The sequence below is a fragment of the Sciurus carolinensis genome, unplaced genomic scaffold (assembly GCF_902686445.1).
Source record: "Sciurus carolinensis unplaced genomic scaffold, mSciCar1.2, whole genome shotgun sequence".
In the NCBI taxonomy this organism is placed as follows: Eukaryota; Metazoa; Chordata; class Mammalia; order Rodentia; family Sciuridae; genus Sciurus; species Sciurus carolinensis.
The window spans coordinates 38,397-58,211 of record NW_025920472.1 but is presented as its reverse complement, the minus strand read 5'-3'; the positions used below and the strand labels follow the sequence as shown (position 1 = coordinate 58,211).

At 34.3% G+C, this 19,815-nt stretch overlaps 1 non-coding gene across 1 annotated transcript; it reads left to right on the top strand.

Moving 5' to 3' along the window:
• The first annotated feature begins 9,122 nt into the window (after positions 1-9,122).
• Trnav-uac (transfer RNA valine (anticodon UAC)) lies at positions 9,123-9,207 on the top strand. The gene has a single exon. It is a non-coding gene; the product is annotated as a tRNA-Val (tRNA).
• Positions 9,208-19,815: the final 10,608 nt, after the last annotated feature.

Below are 19,815 nucleotides of genomic sequence, written 5' to 3'. Positions count from 1 at the left end.
AAGTATTAAGTAAGTATAAAAGATTAATAGGCTTTAAGCCCGGTAACAGGTAGATTAATAGGCTTTAAGCCCGGTAACAGAGAAAAATTAATAGGCTTTAAGCCCGGTAACAGAGAAAAATTAATAGGCTTTAAGCCCGGTAACAGAGAAAAATTAATAGGCTTTAAGCCCGGTAACAGAGAAAAATTAATAGGCTTTAAGCCCGGTAACAGAGAAAAATTAATAGGCTTTAAGCCCGGTAACAGAGAAAAATTAATAGGCTTTAAGCCCGGTAACAGAGAAAAATTAATAGGCTTTAAGCCCGGTAACAGAGAGAGGTTAATAGGCTGAAAGCCCGGTAAAAGTTCACAGAAGGCAAACTCATTGCCCGGTAAAATTAGTTAATTTCAATTTATGAAGTGGTACCAAATTGTGTGTGTGGTGTGTTATTTTTGTGTTGTTGTGTCTAATGTCATGTTTTGTCAAAACTGAGCGCTCTTAAAATTAAAATTTAAAAATGGATCCAAATACTTTTATTCACGTGATTTAAAAAGGTTCAATTCAAATTGGGTAAACTAATAAAAGTAAAATGTCTTTAAAAATAACTCACAACTCTCTAGGTGGTTAAGCTAATAAAATATTGATGTTAATAATATGTCTAATATCAATTGCTTCTAGGACTTTTCTTCAACAGGAAAGAGGCAGCAGATCCTGTTCAGGACACTTGTCTGATATCTTGGTTTTTATAAAATAAATAAATTGGAGTTAACATGTAGGGGATTACTCAAATGTGTTTGCAGAGACGTCTAGTTAATTTACAAAGTTGAAATGCTAATTGTTAAATAACATCAAGTACTTTTAACTCCTTAAATTACATGGGGTAACATACTTAAACATTATTGGTGTTTTCATAGGTTGGTAAATAAAAGGGTTTAAACTTGCTTTGTGTCATCACTAAACTAAAAACAAGGTTATTAAGAGTTATGTCCTAACAAGTGGAATTCTATATACTAAGGGTCCGAGGGTCTGTTTGTATCTTCCCACAGGATCAACAGACTCCAGTCTGGATTCCAGAAAGGCTGACCAGAGTTTTATAACATGCAAGTGATGCTGCTCCTCCTCGCAATGATGATCCTTCCTTCTCTTAATTTTCACCAATCCCTCTACAGGTCTGCCAGCCCAACTCGTGATTCCTAGACAAGAATACACCGATCTCTAGCCTTTTTTTTTTTGCTTTAACAGGAGGAACCTTTGCACTTTACTATTGGAATCATGCTGATCAGACCCAGAGTAGGACAACTTGTTCTGCTGACCTTAACTATACCAGAAATATTACCTTTCCTCCCATGCCAGCTTGTGTATTTCTTCTCTTCATGTTTCTGCTAACTAACACTACTAATATCTCTCACAGTGCTGGATTCTGATGCGCATTCCTACTTTCCTACCAGTCCCAGTTTCTGTTGCAGATACAGAATTGCCAGTGCTATTATCAAGAAACAGAAGAGGCTTTGGCATTGCAGCAGCCGTGATCACTGCCATTGCAGTCTCTGCAGTAGCAGCAATGACACAACCATACAGTAACAATGATCATTTGGCCGAAAATACAGCTGCAGCCTTACAGACCATAGAGACTCTGAACCAACATCTAACAGCAGGTTTACTTCTTGCAAATTGGAGAATGGACTTGCTACAACAACAAGTGGATACCTTGCAAGAACTTTTGGGACTGGGATGTATTTACTTTTTAAGAGCTGTTTGTGTTATCCGTATTGTATTTCAGCACCGCGGCTGGGTTACCTAGAAAAATTGTCGGTCTATTTTGTTAATGTTTATAGATTTGTCAAACAGTGGGCAGGCTTAGGAGCTAGGATAGTATTCCTCTGCCTTGGCCTCCTTCTCTCCATTTGTTTTGGCATGCATCTACGAGCTAGCCGATAGAAAGATCAAATTATCTTCCATCAGGCCATGACCGCCCTAAAGGCTGACAGCCCCCCATTAGTGTGGCTCTTGATGCTGGATCGGTAGTCAAGGACGGGTAATGAAGAAGGTGGCTGTGTACCAACCTAAGACAGGAGCTGCAGCATGCTCTGCAGACTCTGATGACGGGTAAGGACATATGCTGACCACTCAACCTAAGACAGACACGGTCCCGAGCCTTAGTTTAATAATAAAGAAGGGGGATCTGTCGGGGTTTAGCCTCGGGCATAGTCAAGATGGCGCCTGGCGCTGGGCCAAAAGCGGCTAGCTATACAGTAAACAACCAGCAAATTCTGATGAGTGGCTAATTGATTAGAGCATGCCTCCCTCGTGTAACTGTTCTATGCCTGCAGCTGTCCGCGCGTTTACCTCGTGTACTCTCCCCTGATTGGTTGAAGTGTATATAAGCTTGGCGTCTTCCTGGGGGAGGGGGTTATGCAGATGAGAGTGCAAGAGAGAGGTGGAAGGTCGGTCGCAGAAGCGGATGAAAGCAGGAGAGTGCAGAAGCGGCCGAAGCAGGCGAGAGCAGAGTGAGAGAAGGAGAGGAACGGCTAAGTAAGAGGGAGAGAGGAGAGCGCAGGAGGGGGAAAGTGAGAGAGAGAGAGTAAAAGAGAGAGGGACAGAAAGGAAGGAAAGGAAGGAAGACCGTGCACAATAAACTTCTGAAGCTTCAGACGTATGTCGTGTCTTTCTGCAGCCAGAAAGGGACGCGGTGGGACGCGATACTGTATTATAAAAAAGCTCACAAAAACTAAACGCCCCATTAACATTTCATCATCAGAAATTAAGGGTTATCTAAATTCTATATGATCTCTGAAATCACTATGCTTTACTAATTTGTCTGAAAATGTAGACATTTTCCTCTTCTACCATAGTAAAACTCTAAAGTATCTATAAATGTAATATTTGTGTCTTATTTAGGACTCCTTTTGGGGAAAAATTATCTACCATATATTATAAAGTAATACAATTTACAGAGACACTTCTTCCGCCTCAAAAAACAAATAAACAATTAGAATGGAATAATGGGAAGAAAGCAATACCAAACATTAGTTACTATAATTGAATAATTTGCCAAAATTTTAGGATTATAAAAAAGAAATATAAGCTTGAGCAATACTATTAAACAATACTAAAATAAAAACATTATCACAAAGAAAATCACCATCTAAGTAAACTATTATCTTTTATGTTTAGGCAAACAGGTCAAGAGTCACAATACTATGTAATCCCTATAATCACAGGTCTAACAATAAAGATATATGATTATTTTTTGGTTGGCAATGCAGTATGACCTTCCTTCTTAGCACTGCTTATATCTTATGCCCCTTCATATCTTCAAAAGTCTATCTTTTCAAACATACAGGTGCACTTTTATGTGATACATAATTACAGAAACACATTAAGTTTTACCTTAACTTGTAGATTCTGTATCAGTTTTCTTTCTAGTACACAAATCTACAGGTTTGTCCACAGTTCCAGAGGAAACAGATGATGAACTAATATGCTTGGTAATATAATCAGGTTCTTCAGATTTATAGAAAAACGCTGCAGTCACTTCAGTCTTACCTGTATACACACTGTCAGTTGTGCTAGTTATTTCCTCACTCTGGGATTTCTGCACAGAGGAAATTACAAACTATTATGCCATTAAGCACTGACTTATACCTTATATGCAAAAAGTTCAGGCTTCTAATCCCCAGCACCACAATAAAAAGGAGGTATCACAATACCAGACCTTAAACTATACCACAGAGAAATAGTAACAAAAACAGCATGGTATTGGCAGCAAAATAGATAGGCAGACCAATGGTAGAGAAGAGAAGACACAGAGACACACCCACATAAATATTCACCTCATACTAGACATAGGAGCTAAAAACATACAATGGAGAAAAGATAGCCTGTTCAACAAATGGTGCTGGCAAAACTATAAATCCATATGCAGTAAAATGAAATTAAACCTCTACCTCTCACCCTGCACAGAATTCAACTCAAAATGGATCAAGTACTTAGGAATTAGACCAGAGAGCCTGCATCAAATAGAAGACAAAGAAGGCCCAAACTTCTTCATGTTGACTTAGGATCAGACTTCCTTAACAAGCCTCCCAAAGCACAAGAAATCAAAGCAAGAATAAATAAATGGGATGGACTCAAACTGAAAACCTTTTTCTCAGTGAAGAATACAATCAATAATGTGAAAAGAGAGCCTACAGAGTGGGAGAAAATCTTTTCTACATGTACTTCAGATAGAGCACTTATCTCTAAAATTTATAAAGAACTTATAAAATTTTACACCAAAAATACAAAGAACCCAATCAATAAATGGACCAAGGATGTGGACAGACATTTTACAGAAGAAGACATACAGGCGATTAATAAATATATAAAAAAGTGTTCAACATCTCAGTAATTAGAGAAATGCAAATTAAAACAACTCTAAGATTTTATCTTACTCCAATTAGAATGACTAATATCAAGAAGACAAACAATAATAGATATTGGCGTGGATGTGGGGGAAAAGGAACATTTTTACATTGGTGGTGGAACTGCAAACTGGTGCAGCCACTCTGGAAAACAGTGTGGAGAATCCTCAGAAAACTTGAAATGAACCCCCTTTTGACTCAGCTATCCCACTCCTCAGTTTATACCCAAAGGACTTAAAATCAGCATACTACAGTAACACAGTCACATCAATGTTCATAGCAGTTCAGTTAACAATAGCTAGATTGTGGAATCAACCTAGATGCCCTTCAACAGATGAATGGATAAAGAAACTGTGGTATATACACACAATGGAACAGGATTCAGTCATAAAGAAGAATAATATTATGGCATTTGCAAATAAATGGATGGAATTGGAGAATATCATGCTAAGTGAAATAAGCCAATCCCAAAAAACCAAAGGTTGAATGTTTCCCCTGATAAGTAGAAAATGATATATAATGTGGGTTTTGGGGGGAAGTGAGGGAAGAATGGAGGAACTTTAGATAATGTAGACATTAGATTATGACAGGTAGGGGGATATGAAAAATGGTAGAATGAGACAGTCATAATTACCTTATGTACATGTATGCTTACATGAATGGTAGGAATCTACATGCCATGTACAAACATAGAAACAAAATGATGTAACCATTTGTGTACAATGAATCAAAATGCAGTCTGTAAAAAATTTAAAAAATAAATATTTTAAAATAAAAAATGTTGCTATTTCTTCTAAAAATACTGATGTACAAAAGGATCACATAACTTGTTTTACAAGAAAGTGAAGACTTGGGCTTCTGGAAAGATGTAATGAACACACTTCACCCTTTCTCTACCCAATCCCCTTGATTGCTGTCTCTTTTGTGAGATGCTGACTTGCAGGCTCTACACAGTGTTGTCAGTGACTTTGTATGACAACTTTCTTAAAAGCCCTCTGCAAAGATTCAGTTAGATGGCTGTTGTTATGAGAATGGTACAATTATGACCACATTGATATGGTGATGGGGGACATTGCTGTTTTTGTCCAAATGTATTTTGACTGATCACCTAGAGTGAATGAGAAAAAGAATCAGGACAAAAAAGGTTGCAGAAACACTGCTTGGTTCCAGGGATTACAAACCCAAGATTGTACTAAAAATATGCCTTTAAGAGAGGAAATATCACAACCTCTTACTGTTTTGGTGATTTTACAAAGTACTACAATTATGTACTATAATTATGTATGAGTCCAGGAAGTCCTATGATGTTTGGAGACTTAATGTCACTTCCTTACTTTTTTTAACAATTCTAAACTTTATTATATAGTCTCAAAACAAATAGCAAAAACTGACAGTACACAACTAAATGGACAAATTAACAAAATGGTAAGCAATTCTGATCCAACTCTTCCAGAAACTAATTGAATACACAGACAAAATCATTTATAAACATAACCCTCTTCATGTACAGAACAATGCAACTGACAGATATAAATTTTACATTCTTTCCAAGTAAACATGACATTTTTTTGAATACCAATCACAGGCGAGGCCTTTATAAATTTTTAATAAAAAGAAAACTAGGAAATCCTCACATATTTGTAAATGAAGAAATATCATTTAAAATCCACAGATCTATATCAGAATTAAAATTTTAAAATATTTTGAACTGATAATGAAAATATAATATTAAAATTTATGAGATGCACTTAAAAATCCATGCTTAAAAAGAACACAAAGATTTAGGTATTAGGAAATCCAAATTTAAAAAGCACACATAACCAAAACAATTTGTTTTTAACAACAACAAAAAATCCTTATCTTTTCTCAGTTTTTTCTAAGTGTAACTTCTATAAGTTAACAAAGGAATTTACCCCCACAATATTCTGAGAAAAAAGATGCAACTACCTTTATAAAAATATTACATCTGTTAGTGAGGTCCTCAGCAAATTTATCCATTCTCTGCTGTTTTAGGTATATAGGAGGGAGCAACACCCATTGAACAAGATCAAGGAAATAAGCAAAATGTAGGCAGGCAATGATGAAGAATAAAGAAACATTTTAAAAATTAAAAACATCCTGGAAATAGGAACTTCCAGTTATAGACAGATGATTTCCTGCAGAAGAATACAACCAAAATCAAACCTCAATGGATGGTTTTAACAGAATGGACTGAACTGAAGATCAGTGAACCTGAAGATTGAGCAATAGAAATTACCCAATCTGAACAACAGAGAAAATACACTGAAGCAGAAAAGAAAAAAAAAAATAACAGTACTTCAAAAACTGTGACACTGTAGCAAAAGATCTAACATCCACATCTATGGAGTTCAGGAGAGGAGAGAATGGGTGGGGTTAAAAAATTTTCAAGGAGGAGTGACTGAAAAGATCCCAAATTTGGCAAAAGACACAGACTGAAAAACATGAGTAAACTCTAAACAGGATAATCCAGAATAAATCCACATCATAGTCAAGTTTATGACAGCTGTTAAATTTAAAAAGGAAAGAAAACTCTCAAAAGCAGTGAGGGAGAAATGAGACCTCACCCACAGGCAAGACCCAAGTCATATAGAAGCAGATTACCCATCAGAAACTGGGGAAGATGGTGGCAAAAGACTTCAAGCATGTAAGTAAAAGAACTGTTAATCCAGGAAAAATACCCTTCAGAAATGATGAAGTAATCCAGAAATTTATTTTTGAGTGTTGAGGACAGTTTTATTTTCAGAGATGGGTGTTTTTATTTTAAGAGATGCTATGTTGCTTACATTGGCCTAGAAATCTTGGGCTTGTGAGTGCATGGTTGTGCACACCTCTAATTCCAGCTGCTGTGGGGGCTGAGAAAGGAGGATCTCAAGTTCAGAACCAGTCTTGGCAATTTAGTGAGACCCTGTCTCAAAAAAAAAAAAAAACATAAAAAGAGTTAGAAATATGGCTCAGTGGTTGAGTGCTCCTGGGCTCAATCCCTGATACCAAAACCAAAAAACAATACAAAACAAAACAAAAAACCAAAACTCCTGGACTCACATGATCCTCTTGCCTCAGCCTGCCAAGGTTCTGTGACCATAGATATGGTCCAGTTCTTAAGATATTTTTTAAATAAGAGAAGAATCTGTTACCAGAATACCATGCTAAGAGTGGTTAATAGAAGTTCTCTGAACAGAAAGAAAAGAAAAAAAAAAGATATCTTAGAATATCAGGCCAGAAGAATGAAAAAAAAGAGACTCTTGCAATTTGTAAATCATGGTAGATAGTTGGAGCAAATAATATAACCCTGTTGGTTGTGATTCTCAGTGTATGCAGAGAGAATTATATCATAAATAGGAAAATATAAAGGGATATAAAGAGAAATAAGTTTTCTACACTTTACTTGCTCTGCTATAAATATTAATACTAGTAGACTGAAATATATATAATAAAATACCTTGAACAAAAATAGTAATCTCTAAAGATATATTCTAAAACACCATGAATAAATCAAAATGAAATTGGAAAATAAAGGGTCAAATAACCATGAGAAAGCAAGAAAAAGGAAACAAGAGTTAAAATCAGGAGCTTGGAGGCTGGGGTTGTGGCTCAGTGGCATAGTGCTCACCTGGCACATGTGAGGCACTAGATTCAATTCTCAGCACCACATTAAAAAATAAATAAAATAAAGGTAAAAGAAGAGGATATTGGAAGTTTTAACTCTCATGTTCACAACCGAGAAAAAAATCTAACCAAATAGAAAAGCAACAACAATTCTTAGATCCATCACAGGTTCATAACAAAAGAGTGACTTTTGAAATTTGGACACTTAGGTGAATTCAAAGTATCAGTCTATGAAGAGCAGAAGAACTGCACCCAGTAACAAGTAGAACCAATTAAAATGTAATTGACCAGTGAAGGTGAATATGGACTACCTAAAGAGTTGAACACTTCTGGGACCCAACCTTTAGATACACCACACTTTTGTGAGTTTTACCCCCACGAGACTCACCAGCTTCTTTTCATGAAGACTCAGGGGTAAATTCCCTCATGTTTCAGGTAGGAGGAAATAAAAAAGTCACCATTTCAAAACATACCCAGAGAATTCTGTGTTCAAAACAAAGTTCTTCTCCAAAGAAACACTTCCAAAATCTTCTCTGATTGAAGGCCATTAAACAGCAAATAAAATCCATTTCTCTCATAAGAGGAGGGGAAAAATAACCAGCTGAAAAACTTCTTTGACAGTCAGGGTGCAGGAATTCAGACCTGCTAAAGAAAAAAAAAAAAAAAAACACTTCAGATTTAATCATTAGATTATAGACCATGTCCCCTTTTCAGCATCTTGGAACCATAACAACAGGGTCCATTATAATAGCAGTGGGTTGCAACTGGGAGAACTGAAAGACACAGACTCTTCAAAAGGAACTTTCCAGGGAAACACAAAGATAATGGGGGAGGGGGAACAACAATAATCAAACAAGGATATGAGAGGAAATTGAGGTTTCTTACACCTATAGCTCCAGGATACATTAAACTCAATCTGACTCCCAGCCAGAAAAACATAAAATCTCTCATTAAAAAGCCTGTTTGTGGGGCTGGAGGTGTAGCTCCATGGCACAGTGCTTGCCTAGCATGAGTGGGACACTGGGTTTGATCCCTCAAAGCACATAAAAATAAACAAATAAAATGAAGACATTCTGTCCATCTACAAGAGTATTTTTTTTTTATAAAAGCCTGTTTGCGGGCTGGGGACATAGCTCAGTTGGTAGAGTGCTTGCCTTACAAGCACAAGGCCCTGGGTTCAATCCCCAGCACCGCAAAAAAAAAAAAAAAAAAAAAAAAGCCTGTTTGCCTCAGTTCCTATTACCTGATATATCATGTTGGACTTTCAGCCAAAAGTCATAGGCATGCAAAAAGGAAGAAAAATCATCTAAAGATTCAAAGCAAGTATCTGATCCAGATACAAATATAAAAAAGATGCTAAAACAACCAGGTTGGGAATAATTAATATGTGAAGGGATGTGAAGGGATGTGATGGGGACAACATTAAAGAAGATATGGACAATACAAGTGGAGGGATGGGCATGGTAATGAGGAAACAAAAGGAAATGATAGAATTAAAGACACTGACAAAAATGAAAAGTCCTTTGATGGGATCATCAGAACACTGGATACAGCTGTGGAAAGAATCAGTGAGTTTGAAAAGTGTCAATAGAAACTTCCCAAACTGAAATGCAAAGAAGAAAAAACAATTTTACCTTCCCCTCTATTCCAATCTGAGTCCACAGGGTAGGCAATGTGACTGCTTAAACAATAGGAGAGCCATGGTCAGGCTCTATAGATTTGGGGTGGGCAGCTCATGCAATGAGGATTTCTACTGCTCTCCTCCAAACAGGGATCAAGAAATCTGCTAAGCCTGGATTCAATTAAAGTTGAACTATTTGGAAGCTACTGTGAATAAGTAACTAAATGTGGATTTGCATGGTATAGCCTCCACCATCAGATTCTTTAGTTTCAACAAGACCTCAAATAGGAGAAAATTTTCTACTACCTTGCTTAGTCAGGCACCATTATTTGTTTTGAGTTTTTTTTTTTTTTTTTGATAAAATTCTGTACTTTTGCTAGTGCTACAGCAAACAGAATCCCTGTATTCTTTCTCTAGTTTCAGCAGCCCAGAAAGTTGCTCTGTGAGTGAATTTGAGGAGTCATGCTCACTCTGATAGAGTTGGTTGTCTGTTGAATAATAAGGGTGATTGCCACAGTAAAATGATGAGGAATTCATGTGAATGAGGTGGCCCAGGAAAGACTGAATCAGGGGTTGCCAGTTAGGTGTTTACAAGCAACATGAAATGCCATGTTCAGGATTGACTGCTGATATGATGTTCCAGATAATTTAAATGTCATGGTTTCCTGGTAGCCAAGATTTTTCTTCCATCTGGAATATAACACTTGTCCACTGGTCAGTTCCTCCTGACAAGAAGTTCTACTTGACAATTACTGCATTCTTTAATAAATAAAATATGGGGAAAGAGATAAATTATTATTTAATTGATGTAATGCTGTTTGGGTGATTTCCAGGGTGCACAGGTGGTACACTGGCAGCATGAGGGCAAGAGCCAATGCTTGGACATCTTCTTAGTCTACACAGAATTTTGGATTGTGTTTTATTGAATAGCATATTACAGAAAAAAATTTAAAATAACTTCTTCATGTTAATTAGGTAAAGTTTTTAAATAAGCAATTAATAATATTTTTGCTACATATATATATGTTCCAAATTACAGGATGCATATTTCTAATGTTAATTACTTTTAATATTTCATTTTCAATTTTCATAAATATGATCATGAGCTTCATCACATTTGAGTTATTTGCTTAATTACTTGAAATGCTTGACCCTTAATATCACACCAGAATATTTTTAATTGGTGGATAGTTCACAAAATACTGTTGAAAATATAGCATCGATTCATCAATTCTTAATTTTTTTCCTCTTCAAATGTGAACATATCAAAGCCTAAATATTTACAGGTTCTGTCTTTCTGTCTGTACCCTCCAGGGTCTTTTCTTCATAAATATTTATGCAAGAAAAAAATCATTTGATTAGTTTTATTTCATATTTCAAGCTTTGGTTTAAATTATCCACAATGTGTTAAAAGCTTCATAGGGTTGTATTTTAGCTTTCCATTAACTGAACATTTGGACTAAAATTTGACTTTGAATAAATTTTAACTAAAATATAGAATGTTATTTTCAAAATATTAAATGCCACACTGAGATCTTTAGGTTGATTTCTAAAAGAGTTCTTCTAAGGGCAGACATTTCTAGGATACTACCAATAATGACTTCAAAGAGAAAAAGAGCATAATATAATGCAGGATTTGTTGTTATGTTTTCTTTCAAGAGCTACAGAACTAAAACTTTGTAATTCTGCTGCATTTGGTCTAGGTCAGGTGTGTCTCTGTGTGTATATATGCATGTGTGTAAATATTGATAGTTGCAATTTCTATTTCAGTTGATAGACTATTATAACTAATATTAACAGCATTCAGAGTGATGTCTGATGATTATGTTTTGACAAAATGAAGTTCTAGTGACTTTTGGTTTCATAAATTGAATTAAAACTCAACTTTTTCAGGAATTAATTGACTTTTTATTTGGAGTATCTGATGACATTGATATAAACTGGAATCATTTTATTGTTTGTGGAGTTCAGATAACACAGCCATATATTGCTTTTTCTTTTTTTACTTAAAGTATTACAGTTATACATAGTAGTTGGGTTCATTTGGACAGAATCAAACATGCATGGAATTTGATTTACTTCTCTTTGGTACAGAATGCCCCCAAGCCTTCCCTCCCTCTATCTCCCTCTAATCTCTTTCCTCTACTCTATTGATCTTCTTTTCACTTATTTATTTATTATACATATACTGTTTATTTGTTCACATTTGATAGTACATAAAGAAGCAAATATGAAAATAGAGCATAATACATGTTGAAAATCTATATAGTATTGAGTTCAAAACATAATCTTTAAACATATTACTATAATTATACTTGCTAAACCGTGTATTTGAATGCACATGTCTCATGTGGTTAAGTTTTACACTGATTGTTTAACCAACTTGAACTCTTAGATTTCTTGTGTTCAATTGTTTCACCAGCATGGATGGCAAAAGTACATCAACGTTTTGTAGGATTATATTTTAATTTTTTAATATTTTCATTGTAAGTGGACCAAATTCCTTTGTTTTATTCACTTACTTTTATGTGGTGCTGAGGATTGAACCCAGTGCCTCTCCCATTCTAGGCAAGTGCTCTACCTCTGAGTTACAACTACAGCCCTAGACTATATTTTCAATATAAATTTCATTAACAGTATAATTTCAGAACTCATTTTTTCCAACAAGAATGTACTTGTTCTGAGTTAACTTATTGCTGTTTATTTTAAAAAAAATTGTATCCAAACTACAAAGACAAAAGCATTACCATCCAATAAATATTGAAATGTAGATTTGAGCAACAAGTGGCACAATCACCATAAGAAACATCCATACAAATATGTTCTAATGAAGAACTGCTAAGTCTCTACATAATGCATATATTTCAAATATAGTTAATAAAAATTGTTATCAGTTCCCATTAACCATGGTGGTTTTCATTATATTCTAAGTTTTATTACCAATCATGGCCCACTAGGTATTGATAAAGTGGTTTTCCAGGACAGCCAGATAGAAGAGCACACTTAATAATATTAGAATGCCATATTTAAAGATGTCCAAGGGGTGAATGATAGAAATGGATCTCCATGCAAGGTTTAATTTGGGAAATAACAAAGAATATGATTTCATCCTGCAACTCATTCCAGGCCAGGGTGGCCTCTGTCTGGTATGTCCAAGGAGCAAAGGAATATTTGAGGTTCCATTGGAAAAATGAAAAGCTAGTTAAAGTGTTTTGTAAAAAAAATCTTTGGCATTTTTAGAATTGTGTGATAGTGAGCTCTGATTGTTAAATGTCTACAGTTTGTAGGCATTAATTATTAAACTAAAACAATTAAATCTTAGAGTAAGAGCTAACTGTTTGATAGAATTGGGCTTACAACATGGCATGTCAGTCCCGCGTTTTTATATAAGTGGTAAGTTGTCTGCTGGTTCCTGTTACAAGGTGACTTGTGCACAGAGTCCTCTATTCATGGCCTTCCCCTGCTTTTTTTTTTCAGGACTTGACATGGGCAAATCTATGGTGAATGACAATGTTCACAAAGACATTCATTTTTTGGGTTTAGGAAATAACCAGAAAATAAAAACTGAGTTTTTGGTTAGATTTCAGAATTAAATATGTGGAAGAATTCAGTTTACTGAATTAGGTAAGGCTCTTATCTAATGCTATAGAGGAAATGGCAGAAGATGAAAGCAAAACAAAATATGCCAAAATCATTCTGCTAATTAAACCATTGATAATGATTTTGTATGATAATAATAAACTAGAATCAGGCTTTATAAGCAATGTGGGTTTGAAGACACAAAGTTTAAACTGGTAATTGACCAGGAAATTCAATATTTGCCTATCAATGTTATTGAGAACATCTTCACCATAGAACCATATTTGAAATGATCACCTTGTTAGTGTTGTTGATTATTCTCATTATTACAAATAAGATTCATTATCTACCCAAGCTCAAAGCTGATGTGAAGATTGAAGTTGCCCAAAAGAGGAAAACTCAGGATATGATTCTGAAATATTCAGAATAAGTTTCTGGATTGATTGCTAAATACAGTAAAAGTTAAATTATCTCTGTAATCCAGTTGCATTTATTGAGTCTATTGAATAAATCTAATCTGAAATCACAGTCATATGATATCCTTATTCCATAATAAAAAGGTTAAAAATGCTAAATGTATTTAAAGGTAGAAAACACATCAGAATAAGGATAGTTGGAATTCCAAAAGGGAGGTGTGAAAGTGGAACACTAGGAACCCAAAAGTCCTTTTGCCATTTTAACATACCATTAACATGCCATTAATAACAGACACAGTTTTAATATTTTAAACAGTTTTTCAAAACAGAAATGGTTTCAACCTCCATTTTATATTATTACAAATAATTTAGAAAATGATTAATACAATTTTAATTTTGATGGATTTTATCTTAAAACAATTTTTGCCACTATGGTTGGAAAGGATCAAGCTGTAATTAGATTCAGAAAAAAATCCACAGTGAAAAAAAGCAGGTCCATTTTCAGATGTCCAGACTTGGTTCACCTTCACACTTGGCTATTGTTCAGCCTACTTTTTTTTCTTCTTCTTTTTTTTTCTTTTACTCTTTTGTAGTTGTAGATGCACACACAATATGCCTTTTTTATTTTTATGTGGCCTTAAATACTTTTCTGTTTCTTCCCCTCCTCCCTACCCTTGTTCCCTTTCCTCTACTCCAGTGCTCTTTCTTCCATTTATAAGTGGTTTTGTTATAAATTAGTACACTATGTATTTATATAAAGATAAAATTATAATTTTTTCAAAATTACATAGAAAAATATGATCAGATTCATTTCCCCATTCTTCCCTTTTCTTGTCTTTTCTCCCTTCCTCTTGATCTCCTCCTTCTACTTCACTGAGTTCTACTTTCATGGGGTTCTCCCCACTCCCCAACTTTTAGTTCTTTCTTTTTTTCTCTCACCCACCTATTATTTAGGTCTAGTTTTCACGTATGAGAGAAAACATTAGACACTTGACTTCCTGGATCTGGCTTATTTCATGTGACATGATGTTCCATTCATTTTTCAGAAAGTGCCATAATTTTATTCTTTTAGCCTGAGTAAAATTCCACTGTGTATATATACCACATATTCATTGTTCATTCATCTCTTGATGATATAGATTCTGGTACCTCAGCTTGGTTATTATGAATTGTGCTGCAATAAATATTGATGTGTCTGTGTCACTGTACTGTGCTGATTTTAGGTCTTTTGGATATATATCAAGAAGTGGGATAGCTGGGTAATATGCTGGTTCCATTCCTAGTTTTTGAGGAATCCCCATAATAATTTCCAGAGTGGATGTACTAATTTGAAGTCCCACCAACAATGAACAAGTGTTTCTTTTTCCTCACATTCTTTCCAATATTTATTATTTACATTCTCTAGGGACACTCTACAGAAGCTTCAAACTTAATTTTATGTACATGATTCCTCATCTTAAGTTTTTGGGGGTATCTTTTTGTTCTGTTTTTTGTTGATTTTAAGGTGCTAGGGATTGAACCTAGGGGCACTCTACCATGAGATTCAACTTCATTTATTTTTATTACTTTTTAATTTAAAATAGAGGATTGTTTAAAATGCTTGAGTCTGGCCTCAAGCGTGTGATTCTCCTGTCTCAGACTCCTAAGTATCTATGATTTTGTGTGTGCTGCACTGTATCTGCCCTCACTGTATCTCATTTTTTGTCTACTAAAATAAATCAATAAATATCTACAATTTTCCTATCAGAATTGAGACTGTATGAGCCAATGACTTTCTTTCATCAAGAAGGTATTTCTATTATAAAAGAAGCATATTATTTATTCAAAAGTATTCAGACAAGGTATCATGGTTTATTATGCCCTCTGTGAACTTAACTCCTTTTAATCCCCATTATACCTTCCTTTGCATGCAGGATTCCTCCCATTATTGCAAATATGATTCCTGTAATTTTAGATATTATGGCTGTGTTCCAAGAAGAAAGAGAGGAAAGAGGAAAGGCAGGAGTCAAAATTTACAAGTGTATTCTATTGAATTTACCAACACCACCACTCCCAAGCTAAAAGTATGAGGTATATTTGGCATAAGACATTGAGATTAAGAGTCAGACATGTCACAGAGAATAATTATTGAACAATTTGAAGAGGTAAAAACAACCTTAAGATTTACCACAGCTGAAATTCAGAAGATTAAATAGTGAATAGAGCATTTCACATTTTCTGAAATCAGAAATTAGGAAAAGAAATAGAAGTATAGATTAAACCTAGATATAATAACACCAGAGTTCAAAGTGTATAAAAATGCAGTTATTTGGAAATGAAATAAATCAAGAATACATGTAGTTATATTTGTGACTAAGGAAATTGAAATATTGTGTATTAAATACAATTTCAAATTTCATTTTGTGGATTAAAAACTGGAAGATAAATGTACGTGGTTCACAATTGTTTGTAAGGGGAATTAATAACTTTAATATACTTCATACATTTTTTGCCAATAAGAGCATTACTGTAAAAATATATTTTCATCATGACTGGAGTGTTTCAGATTACAGTATCAATATCAGACAGTGCTCAAGCTCACTGCTTCTAAAGATTTCAGTTTTTAGAGCAGTTTTAGGTTTAAGAAAAAATTGAGAGTAAGGTACAGAGATTTCTTGTCTATCTCCTACATAACAGAGTGCATAGCCTTCCCCATAATTAACATCCTTCACCATAGTGGTGCAGTCTTTATAATTAATGCCCCTACATAGGCATATCAAAATCATCAAAAGTCCCATAATATATGTTAGGATTCTCTCTTGGTGTTTTACATTCTATACAAGTATACTATTAAAGAAAGCATAGGCTTTTTGACAGAGTACTATGATGAAGAGATCTCACCTGTGTAAGTGGTAAGGCAATTTACTTTACTCTTACTAGTCTATTTAGCCACATGCTATTTCATCTTGACTATCAAAAAGATAATATAAATATATATGAACAAGAATGTTAAAAATAATTGGTCAAAACAAAACATCCCAAGATATTTAAAGCATATGAAACTGAATATGTTTCAAAATTACTCTGTATGTGTGCACATGTGTGTACACACACATATATATTTTTAAAACAAAGAATTAAAATTTTATTTAAATTAATTCACTGAAAGTTCCAGAAAAGTTTCAACTTCATATTAAGCACTTCATAACATGTAGTTCAAGAAGTTCATAAGATGTTGTCTAAGAAAAAGATCAATATTCTTGAACAACAAATAACATGTATTTGATTGTTACTACTCTAGTTAGGAACTACCATTTCATAAGTCACCAGTTCTTGAAATTTCCACCAGTAGAAATAGATTTTGACTTTTTTGATGTTTAGTCTGATTTCTGTGCCAAATTACATTGATGTATGTTCTTTACTATTTACTTCTTGCCTTGGGCTTATTTTCAATTATTTTTGTACCAGGGTTTGAACCCAGGGCACTTAATCACTGAGGCATATCCTCATCCCTTTGTTTTTTTCAATTTGAATTAAATTAATTTATTTATTTGTTACCAAGGATGGTACCTAGAGGCAGTTAACCAGTGACCTACATCCCCAGACCTTTTTTCATATTTTGTTTATATTTTGTTTATAGACAGGGTGTAACTAAAGCTGAATCTGGCTTTGAACTTGTGATCCTCTTTCGTTAGCCTCCCCAGCCATCAGGATTACAGGCATGTGCCACAGTGCCCAGCTATTTCTAGCTTAAATTAAGACTTTAAAAATTTTTTTAATTTAATTTTATTTATTTTTATTTTATTTTATTTTATTTACTTTTTAATGTGCTGCTGAGGATTAAACCCAGTACTTTACTGTGCTAGGCAAGCACTCTACCACAGAATTACCACCCAAGCCCATAGTGTTAATTTTTATACAAGTATTTAATGCAAGAATTTCCCTGTAAACATTGTTTAGCTGCATCCCACAATTTTCAATGGTGATCTTTTCACTTTTCACTCAGTTAAGGGTTTCTTATTGTCCTTTCCATTCTTCTTGACCTGTGAATTAGTTAAAAATACTTGGTAATTTTCCACATATCATTGCTGTTGATTGCTAGTTTATGGTTCATAAATACTTTGAATAATTTTAGTTGTTAGAGTTTAGTGAGATCTGTTTTCAAGATTGTTTCATGTGCACTTGAGAAGAATTTTGTAGTCTGCTGTATTTGTGTGTGGAGTATTATATAAATGTTAATTAGGTCAAATTAGTTGATACTATGTTATTTGGGTCTTACATATCTTTGATGATTTTTTTTGTCTGCTTATTCTGTCACTTACCAAGAATGTTATCAAGCATCATTGTGACTGCCTGCCTTTCATCAGATTTCACTTCTCATACTTCTTTTTTTTAGTATTTTTTAGTTGTCAATGGACCTTTATTTTATTTATATATGGTAATAGGAATCTGATCCAGTGCTTCACACATGCTAGGCAAGCATTCCACAGCTAATTTACAACCCCAGCCCTCATACTTTGTTGATCTCTTGATTTAACTTTGTTGATTTTCCAAAATACTCTCTTTTTCTCTTTTCTATTTTGTTTCCTTTCTCCTGCTTACTTTGGATTTAGTTTGCTCTTTTTTCAGCCTCTTAAATTGTAAAGATTATTGGCCTATGATCTTTGTTTTTTAATGTATGCAGCTTTATATTTTTCTATAAGCATTGCTCTAACTGCATTCAGTAAATTTGGTAATTTTTGTTTTTTAATATTTTTATTTTTTATTGTTTTTTGCCTGTGCTGGGGATCAAACCTAGGACCTTATTCTTGCAAGACAAGCATGATACCAACTGAGCTACATCCCCAGCCCTATTTTCGGTTTTTCAGCTAGCTAAAACAGTAAAGTTTGGATTGCTATTACTGCTAATAAAATGCAACTTTACCAATTAGGTCTTATAAAATGCCAGGGAAATGAGTTACCAATTTTTTTTTTTTTTGCTCATAGTTTTTATTTACATACATTATAGCTCTGTATGGATTCAAGTTATCATCTACATTGTATGTCCTCTCAATTCAGCCTACTGGACTCATTTAATACTTCTTTTAGGACAGGTCTGCTAGCATGTTTTTTTCAGTTTCTGTTTATCTGTGATACCTCAATTTCTCTTTTGTTTTAAAATGGTAGTTTTGCTGGATATAAAACACTTGGTTTACATTCTTTCAGCACTTTGAATATGTAATCCCACCTTTTTCTTTTCTTTTTCTTTTTTAAGTTGTAGGTAGACATAACTTTATTTACTTTTTTATGTGGTGCTGAGGATTGAACCCAGTGCTTGACATTTACTAGGCAAGCATCTTACCACTGAGCCACAACTTCAGTCCTATCCCAGTTATCTGACTCTGATTTCTGTAAGGGCTTTGCCATTAATTCTTTCAAAAATTTGTTTAAGTTGTTGATGGATATTTATTTTATTTATTTATCTGTGGTTCTGAGAATCAAACCCAGTGCCTCAAACATGCTAGGCAAGCACTCTACAACTGAGCTACAGGCCTAGCCCTTCTATTAATCTTACTGAACATCCCTTGTATGGAATGAGCTTTCTGCTTTCAAGAAAGTTCTCTTAATATTTAACCTTTGATAGTTTATCTGTGATGAATTTAAGTGTGTATGTTTTTAATGGTATCCATATTGGAGTTCATAAAGACTTTTTGGATGTTTTCAAACATTACTCAAATGGTCTATCCTTTTCTCCTCTTCTGGGTTTCCCATTATGTATACATTGGTATGCTTGATGATTATCATGTACATCTTTGAAACCTTGTTGAGTTTTCTTCACTTGTTTTTTCTTTAGAGTTCTCAGACTAGATAATCTCAATTCAATTATGTGAAGCTTATTGATTTCTTTTGCCAGTCAAATCTGCTGTTGACCCTTTCAGTGAATTTTATTTAAAGTAGACTTTACTTTCTGGAGCAGATTTAGGTTTATAGAAAGGTACCAGAGGTATCCATGTATCTCCTGCCTTCAACATAGGCATGTTCTCCCTCATTAACATCCTGTACCATGGGGGCATATTTGTTAAAATTATAAAACCTGTATTCATGCATCACCAACCAAAGTTTATCATTTACATTAGGTTTTCCCCCATCATGTACTTTCTACGAGTTTGGACAAATACTTAATGAATGATGTGTACACCATTATAGTGTCCTACAGCCTGATTTTACTATC